Raw genomic sequence first — 7,253 nt, 5'->3', positions numbered from 1 at the left:
TTGTGATCTGGCCCAGTGAGAAGCCAAGGCCTTCAAGTGTATCAATAGGCACATACTGCCAGTGTGCTAACAGGAGCAAGAAGAAATCACAGATGACCCAGCTCCACTTCCAAGATGCACTCCTGAACTGCTGTGCCAGAAAAATGCAGTACTGTTTAGTTTGGAGAATGACATACATTTCAAGGTTTTGCTTTTGTTGATAGTGCTCCCAGACATCCTCCTTTTTATTGGTAACCCTCATCCTAACATCAGAGTGGCACTTCTATTTCCAAATACCACCTCTTTGATCCAATCCATACATCAAAAAGTTGTAGCAACCAGTCAGTCTACTACCTGAGGAGGACCTTTGCCCAGATATTGCTGCAACTGAGGAAGACACTGATGTCTTTCTGGAAGGATAAAGATATCTCTGACTGCACCAAAGAGCTTTGCTGGCTTGGGGCTATGTCACCAAGGAGAATGTAAGTGGCATCTGGAAAAAAACACTCGAGGCTCATCCGTGACATCAAAAGATTTGTCAAGGATGAAAGGTTGCAAAAATCCACACACCTGTGGCTGAAATGGCAAGCAACTCTCATCTGGGTGTAGACGAGGATGACACTCAGGGAATCTAGAAGCAGCTTCTTAGGAACTGACTCACGAGGAGTTGTTAGAACTGGAACAGAAACACACAGCTAAAGAGGAGACAAGAGAAAAGGAAACTGCAGGAGAAAAAAAGAAGTAATTAAGAGAAAATCCCCCGTGGAAAATTTAGTGGGGGCTTTTGTAGGTCTCAATGAGCTCCTTAAAAAGTTTAAAAACGTGGACCCTGATACCAAAAAAAAAAAAAAAAAAAATCATTAAAAGAGCAGACTGTTCATGGTGCATTACTTGCCTACTAGCAAATCTTTCATAAAAAAACAAAACAAAACAAAACAGAACACTCCACATTAAGCAACTACCATGTACAGAGTTCTGATGATTTCTGAAGAAGAGTCCTCTGGTCCTCCAGGCTATATGAGGAGACAGCACTGCTGTGCGGGGGATGGCTGCTCCCTGCATGTCACTGCCTGAACCCTCCAGCGGGAGAGCTGTGGATAGAAGACAGTGATGTTGGTGACCCCACCTCTGTGTAGATATAGCCTCATGTGTGTGCTTGTGTTTTGTTTTTTCACAAAATAAATAAAAATAAAAAAAATTAAGATGAGAAAAATCATTATAGAATAAGGATATAAAGAAAGAAGATATTTTTTGTATAGTTGCATGCTGTATGTTTTAAGTGCTATTGCAAAAAGGGTCAAAAGTTAAAAAAATTGTGGCCTCCCTGTTGGCACAAGTGGTTGAGTACAGCACTGTGGAGCTGTCCTCAGCCTCTGCAGTGTGGGTTTGATCCTGGTCGGCCGGGGAGATGCCCACATAGCACAGCAGACCTCACCTGTCTCGCCCGCTGCTCCCCTCAGCAGTGTATTTCAGTCAGTCTGCCTGTTCTGTTCCCCGCTCTGTCTCTGGTGAATCCTCTCACCTTCCCATGCATCTGGCCTGTACCCTGGTTCTTGTATAAATAAATAAATCTTTTAAAAAAAGTTAAAAAATTAAAAAATAAAAAAGTTACTGTAAGTTAGGGTTAATTCATTACAGAAAAAAGAAATGTATTTTCACAAATTTAGTGCAGCCTAAGTGTACAGTGTCTATAAAGTCTAGGGTGTTCTACAGCCAGGTCTCAATTTTTATATTCCCTCACTGCTCACTGACCCACCCAGATCAACTTCCGTTCTGGCAGGCTCCATGCAGTGTACCATTCTTCTCTTTTGCTGGGTTTTCCCTAAGTCTAGATATCCTCGCTTACATACAAAGAATTGTGTTGCACCTGCCTACAATATTCCTGCAGTCACCTGCTGTACAGGTTGGCGCCTACGAGCCCAGGCCGTGCCATCTAGGCTCAGCATGCAGCAGGCTAGACCATCTCATACCGTGTACTCGTATTTCCTTCTGAGGGTGGATATACCCCGTTTGTTCATCATTCATTCATAACCAGGCCTTTGGGTGTGTCCAACTTTGGCATGAATAAGGTAGCCATGAACATTTGTGTGCAAGTTTTTGTGTAGACATTACAATTTTATTGCTCTGTGTTATATACTCATAGGAGTAGAAATGCCAGAGGAAATGGTAACTCTTTGTTTAACATGTGGAAGAACTCATAGACTTTTCCCCCAAAGTGGCTTCATCATTTTACATCTCTACCGGTAGCGTATGAAGTTTCCAATTTCACCCTTGCCAACACTTGTTATTCTCTGATTGTTTGATTCTAGACATCTCATCCACTATGGTGGGTGTGAAATCATATCTCAATGTGGTTTGGTTTTGAGTTGCATTTCTCTTATGACTGATGATGTTGAACATCTCTTCAAGTGTTATTGGGCATTTGGATATCATCTTTAGGGAAATGTCTATTCTGATCGTTTGCCCATTTTGAAAAATTGGACCTTACTTATCCTTTTATTTTTGGGTTGTACGAATTCTTTTTTTTTTTTTTTATTTATTTATTTATACAAGCACTGGGTACAGTCAGAAGCGCGGGAGGGTGAGAGAATTCACCAGAGCCAGAGCGGGGAGCAGAGCAGGCAGAAGGACGGAAGTACACTGCTGAAGGGAGCAGCGGGAGGCAGGAGAGGTCTGTGCGCCATGTGGGACCCTCCTCCGGTGGCCGGGGAGCAGCCGGGGATCGAACCGGTGCTGCAGAGGCTGCGGGCAGCTTCGCAACCCAGCGCTCAACCGCTGCGCCACTGGGGAGGCCCGTACGAATTCTTTATGTCCTATAGATACACATCCCTTATCAGATATGTGATCTGCAAATAGTTCTCCCACTCCATGGTTGTTTTTGCATTTTCTAATGGTGGCCTTGCAGCACAAGTTAGTAGTCATTGTGGTAATGTTTAACTTATCTTTCTTGCTGTTGTTATAAATGCTTTTGCTGCCACACAGCTAAGAATCCATTTCCTGAAGATTTCAGATCTATGAAGATTTACCCCTGTTTTCCCTCTAAAAGTATTGAAGCTTTGACTTTGACATTGAGATTTTGATTCACCTTGAGTTAATTTGTTTATCTAGTGTAAGGTAAGGATTCAATGTCATTCTTTTGTATGGTTGTCATGCAGTAATTCCACAACCTTTTGTTGAAATACTGTTCTTTCCCCCATGAATTCATTTGGCAACCTTGTCGAATAGCCACTGACCACAGGTACATGGACTTATCTCTGGACTCTTGGTTGTATTAAGATTTGTCCTTATGCCAGTAACATACCATTGCTGTGATGACCACAGTTGTGATTACCATTGCTTCATAGTAAATTTTGAAATCAAGAGGTGTAAGTTCTAGAACGTTGTCCTCTGAATTCCCTGGGGACAGAAGTGGGGCTGGCAGAGTCTGAATCATCACCCTTTCTGTTTCAGCCCCTTGCACCCCAGACAAAGGGAGTGTGGAGGGTTAGGTAGGTGGGTGGGGTAGTGTAGTGACTGCTTGCTGCTGCCACCTGCTGGATATTCAGGCTCATGTCTGGGTCCCATCCCGCTGGGGCTTCCCCCTGGGTCCTGGGGTTTGAGCCTGATATACAGGACCTCTAGTTCCTGAGGTCAACAGGGTGGTGCTTGAGCACTTGTTTCCCCTCCCTCGGTTGTGGGGACTATGGACTGGTCAATGACAGGGAAGTAAACTTGTCATTGGGGTTTCCACTGTCAACCCTGCTTTTGAGCAGCTCGGTATGATCTGGTTTTGAGCAGGTCAGGATGCTTGGTCTTTCCCAAGTATAGAAAGGAGCAGAAGGACCAAGTGGAAGAGACTCTGTGGGTTCCTCCAGACTGCAATCTTACCACCCTGTACTTTCTATTTTTTTCCTCATTGCCCTTTCCAATCCATTATTCCCTCGGCTCAGTGGCTTGCTGCTAGTGTGTTACCTCTGCTCCTGCAGAACTTCTGCTCCACGAAAGAACAGGTGGTGCCTGGACTTGACTGCTGTGCTCCTTCCCCTCCCCCTGCCTAGGTTGGCACCTGCCCTGGTGTTTAGTCAATAGCCATTGAGTGAATGCCTGGTTTTCTTCTACTCTCCATACTCCAGGCTTCTAGAATTGTAACCTATGTTATTCTTTTTTTTTTTTTAAATTTATTTATTTATGCACACAGAGGAGCTGGGTTACATGCCAGGGATGGGGTTGGTAGTGAGAGGATTCACCAGAGACAGAGTGGGGAACAGAACAGGCAGACTGACTGAAACACACTGCTGAGGGGAGCAGCGGGCAAGACAGGAGAGGTCTGCTGTGCCATGTGGGTTTCTCTCTGGCCAGCCGGGATGTAACTAATGTTATTCTTTGCCAAAAGCAATCCTGAAGGGAACTCCCCACTCTGGCCTCGCTGGTCCTGCTGGGCTCTGAGTCCTGGCTTCCTCACTTCCCAGCTGTATGACTTTGGAAATTTACTCAGGTTCCCGGGGCTTCAAACTTCATCTGTAGCTGAAGAGAAGATAATGATGGTATCTATCTCACAGGTGACTGCTAGCAAAGTTTAGTAACATGCTTTGTGTAGCATATCCGCATGGAGCCCTTGAGGTACGTGACTGTCATTGTCATGGTCCCTCACACGGATCGCTGAGAAGCCAGTTGCTGTTCTGCTAGTGCAGGCTGCTGGGCCTGTCCACAGTTCCTTCCTGCTTGTTGTCACTTCCCTGCCTGGAATGTGAGGTGAGCCCCATTGCCATGGGGACTGCAGGGAGTGGCCCATCCTCCAGGCCACCAGTGCCAATGCTGCTGAATGAGGCTGTGTCTGTTTCCATCTCCTTCCAGAGAAAGACTCAGGCGGGGACCAGGCAGAGGACAGAGAGCTTCTGGCTGCTTCCCTTCTCAGTCACTGTCTCTACTGTGGCAAATGCAGTAAGAACTCAACCCAGCCTCTTTATTCCACAGACTTGTGAGGATCTGGATGAAGTGCTCGTTCCTTTATTCCAGGCTGACATTAATTTTCCTCTCTGTCTGTGGTCAAGCATTCTCCCCAGCTCTGGAACTCAGTTTAGTGAAACACCCAGTACTGCCAGCACCCCACCATCAACAAAATGTGTGCAAAGATACTCTCATGTTCTCACAGTCGCTCTGTAAACTGGGCAGGGGCTGCATTCCCATGTGATGGCACCCCTGTTTGTGTGGGGTCCTTTTCACTTTGCCTAGCTTGGTGCTGATGAATTAGATGTAGGGGAGACCACTGAGTTTGGACCACTTAAAAACCTCAAACCTCTACTAGGAAATCACTCTTCTTTTGTCTGATAAATATGAGGCTAGAAAGAAAAGGTTCAATAGAAATAAAATGTCACAACCAGGAAGATGCCCATAATTGTGGCCACCAGGGGTGCCAGGCGAGCTGGGGTAGACTTTCCTGGGGCCTTCACTGGAAAGGGTGTCAGGAGATGAGCATCTTGGCTCATGTCTCTCAAGTGAATGGAATCAAAACTGGGGGCAGAGGAGCCTTTTCCTTAGAATATGATTTTGAACTTTATTTAGGCTACAGGAAGGGAGGTAAACAATTCTTACCCAGAAACAGGAAAATGTTGTTAACTGTTGGAAAACTACATGGCAAAGCCATCAGAACACACTCCTTCTACCTTTGTCAAGAGGAAAGAGGAAACTTTACGGGGCGCACGTCCCCCAGGGCCGCCACCTCCCCCTTCCTGGGTTGTATTCAATAAAGCTCTCTTCTCCACCGGAAGTCCTGTCCTTCCTGCTGGGGGGCCCCAGCGGCCAGTCATGTGGCAGGCCAGGTCAGACATGTCCTTATCCCTTGCGGGCTAGGCCAGCACTGAGAGTGAAGCAGTGAGCAAATGAACATATATGACAATCTCTGTATTAGGATCCCAGTTAGGAGAATATGCATATGTATGCACACATGACACACACACAATCATGTAAAATCTTCCGTACAGAGATCAGGTCACAAGTACACGTGTCTAGGAGGCAAAGCCAGTGTTCTGGAAGGTCACTCCAAATTATCACTCCTAAGGTTGCCTTCGGAGAGGGCACTGAGCTTTTTTGCTCAAGGGTGAAGTGCTTTGAAAGGGACTTGCATTTTTATTCAATATGCAGTCTGAACCCCTCCATGCGTGTGCCCTGCTGTCATGACACATTTCACATAGACAATCTTTGGTGGCCTTGGAAGCTGGCCTCCTGCAGGACAGTGCTTGCCTCTCTGTCCTCTGCAGGACCCCCATCACCCTCCACATTGTGACGCCATCTCTGCAGCCCCCCTCGCACCTCACCTCTGGAGGTCCCCACTTGCTCATGGCCACTCCTCTATGGCACCTCTTTTCATGGCCCACCCCTGTTCTCATGTCCTGCTCCATCCCCTCCATCCCCTCCAACTCCTCACCCAGCCTGGCTCTAAGTCACCCATTTAGGGACTCTCTCCCCAGCCCCTGGATGCTCCCACCCTCTGTCCCCTGCCTCACCTGCTTTGTCAGCTCTGAACTGTCATTCCTGCTTTGTTTCCAGGCTGCTGGAAGAACACCAATAAAATGGTGCAGGCTCCTAAGGGCCCTGCCTGCCTTTATTGTGCCAGTGAAACGGGTCGAAACTGGAAGACAGGGTGAGCCCATTAGTGAGTCCTTGCCCAGGAACCCAAGAATGCAGCACGCATGGGTAGAAACAATGAAAAGCTCCTTTTAGACAGGGAATGAGAAAAGGGAGAGGAGAGATGAGGGTAGAAGGGGTTGGGGGAGTAGAATTTATAAGCCCACATGTGGCCAGATGCAGTCTGTGCTACCCCAGATAGTATCTACTGAGCAGAAATGGGGTGCAGGCAGGAGCCAGCTTAGGAGGAGAGAGACCCACATGTGTGCTGCCCTCTTAAAGCCCGCACGGGGCTCCGCTTCACCCCTCATTCCAGTCACCCCATTCAGGAGTCCATGGGCACATTCCAGAAAGCTCCACCGTTTTCTATTGAGTTGATTTGAGCAGCCTCTCCAGGCTCGGAGGTTGTTCTTCCTGTTCCTCTTACCCCGCAGAACCCACTGCACCAGCATCAGCCATAGACCTGGACTCCCCCTGTGTTGAGGCAGCCCGTCCGGTGGGACACCCTCTGTTCACACCAGCCTGGCTGTGTCCTCTGCTGTTTCTTCCTAACTGGCTTCTAATTGTGAGGCACCGTGGACCCTGGTGGGATCCCAAGCCACCTTATTCTCGGGGATATTGTCTCAGTGGGCAGAGTTCCTGCTTGTCAGCTAGGTGCATGGGTCATGCAG

The sequence above is a fragment of the Talpa europaea genome (genome assembly GCF_964194135.1).
Source record: "Talpa europaea genome assembly, chromosome: 13".
NCBI classification, from domain to species: Eukaryota; Metazoa; Chordata; class Mammalia; order Eulipotyphla; family Talpidae; genus Talpa; species Talpa europaea.
The sequence above is the reverse complement of the archived record's forward strand: the minus strand, read 5'-3'. Positions refer to the sequence as shown.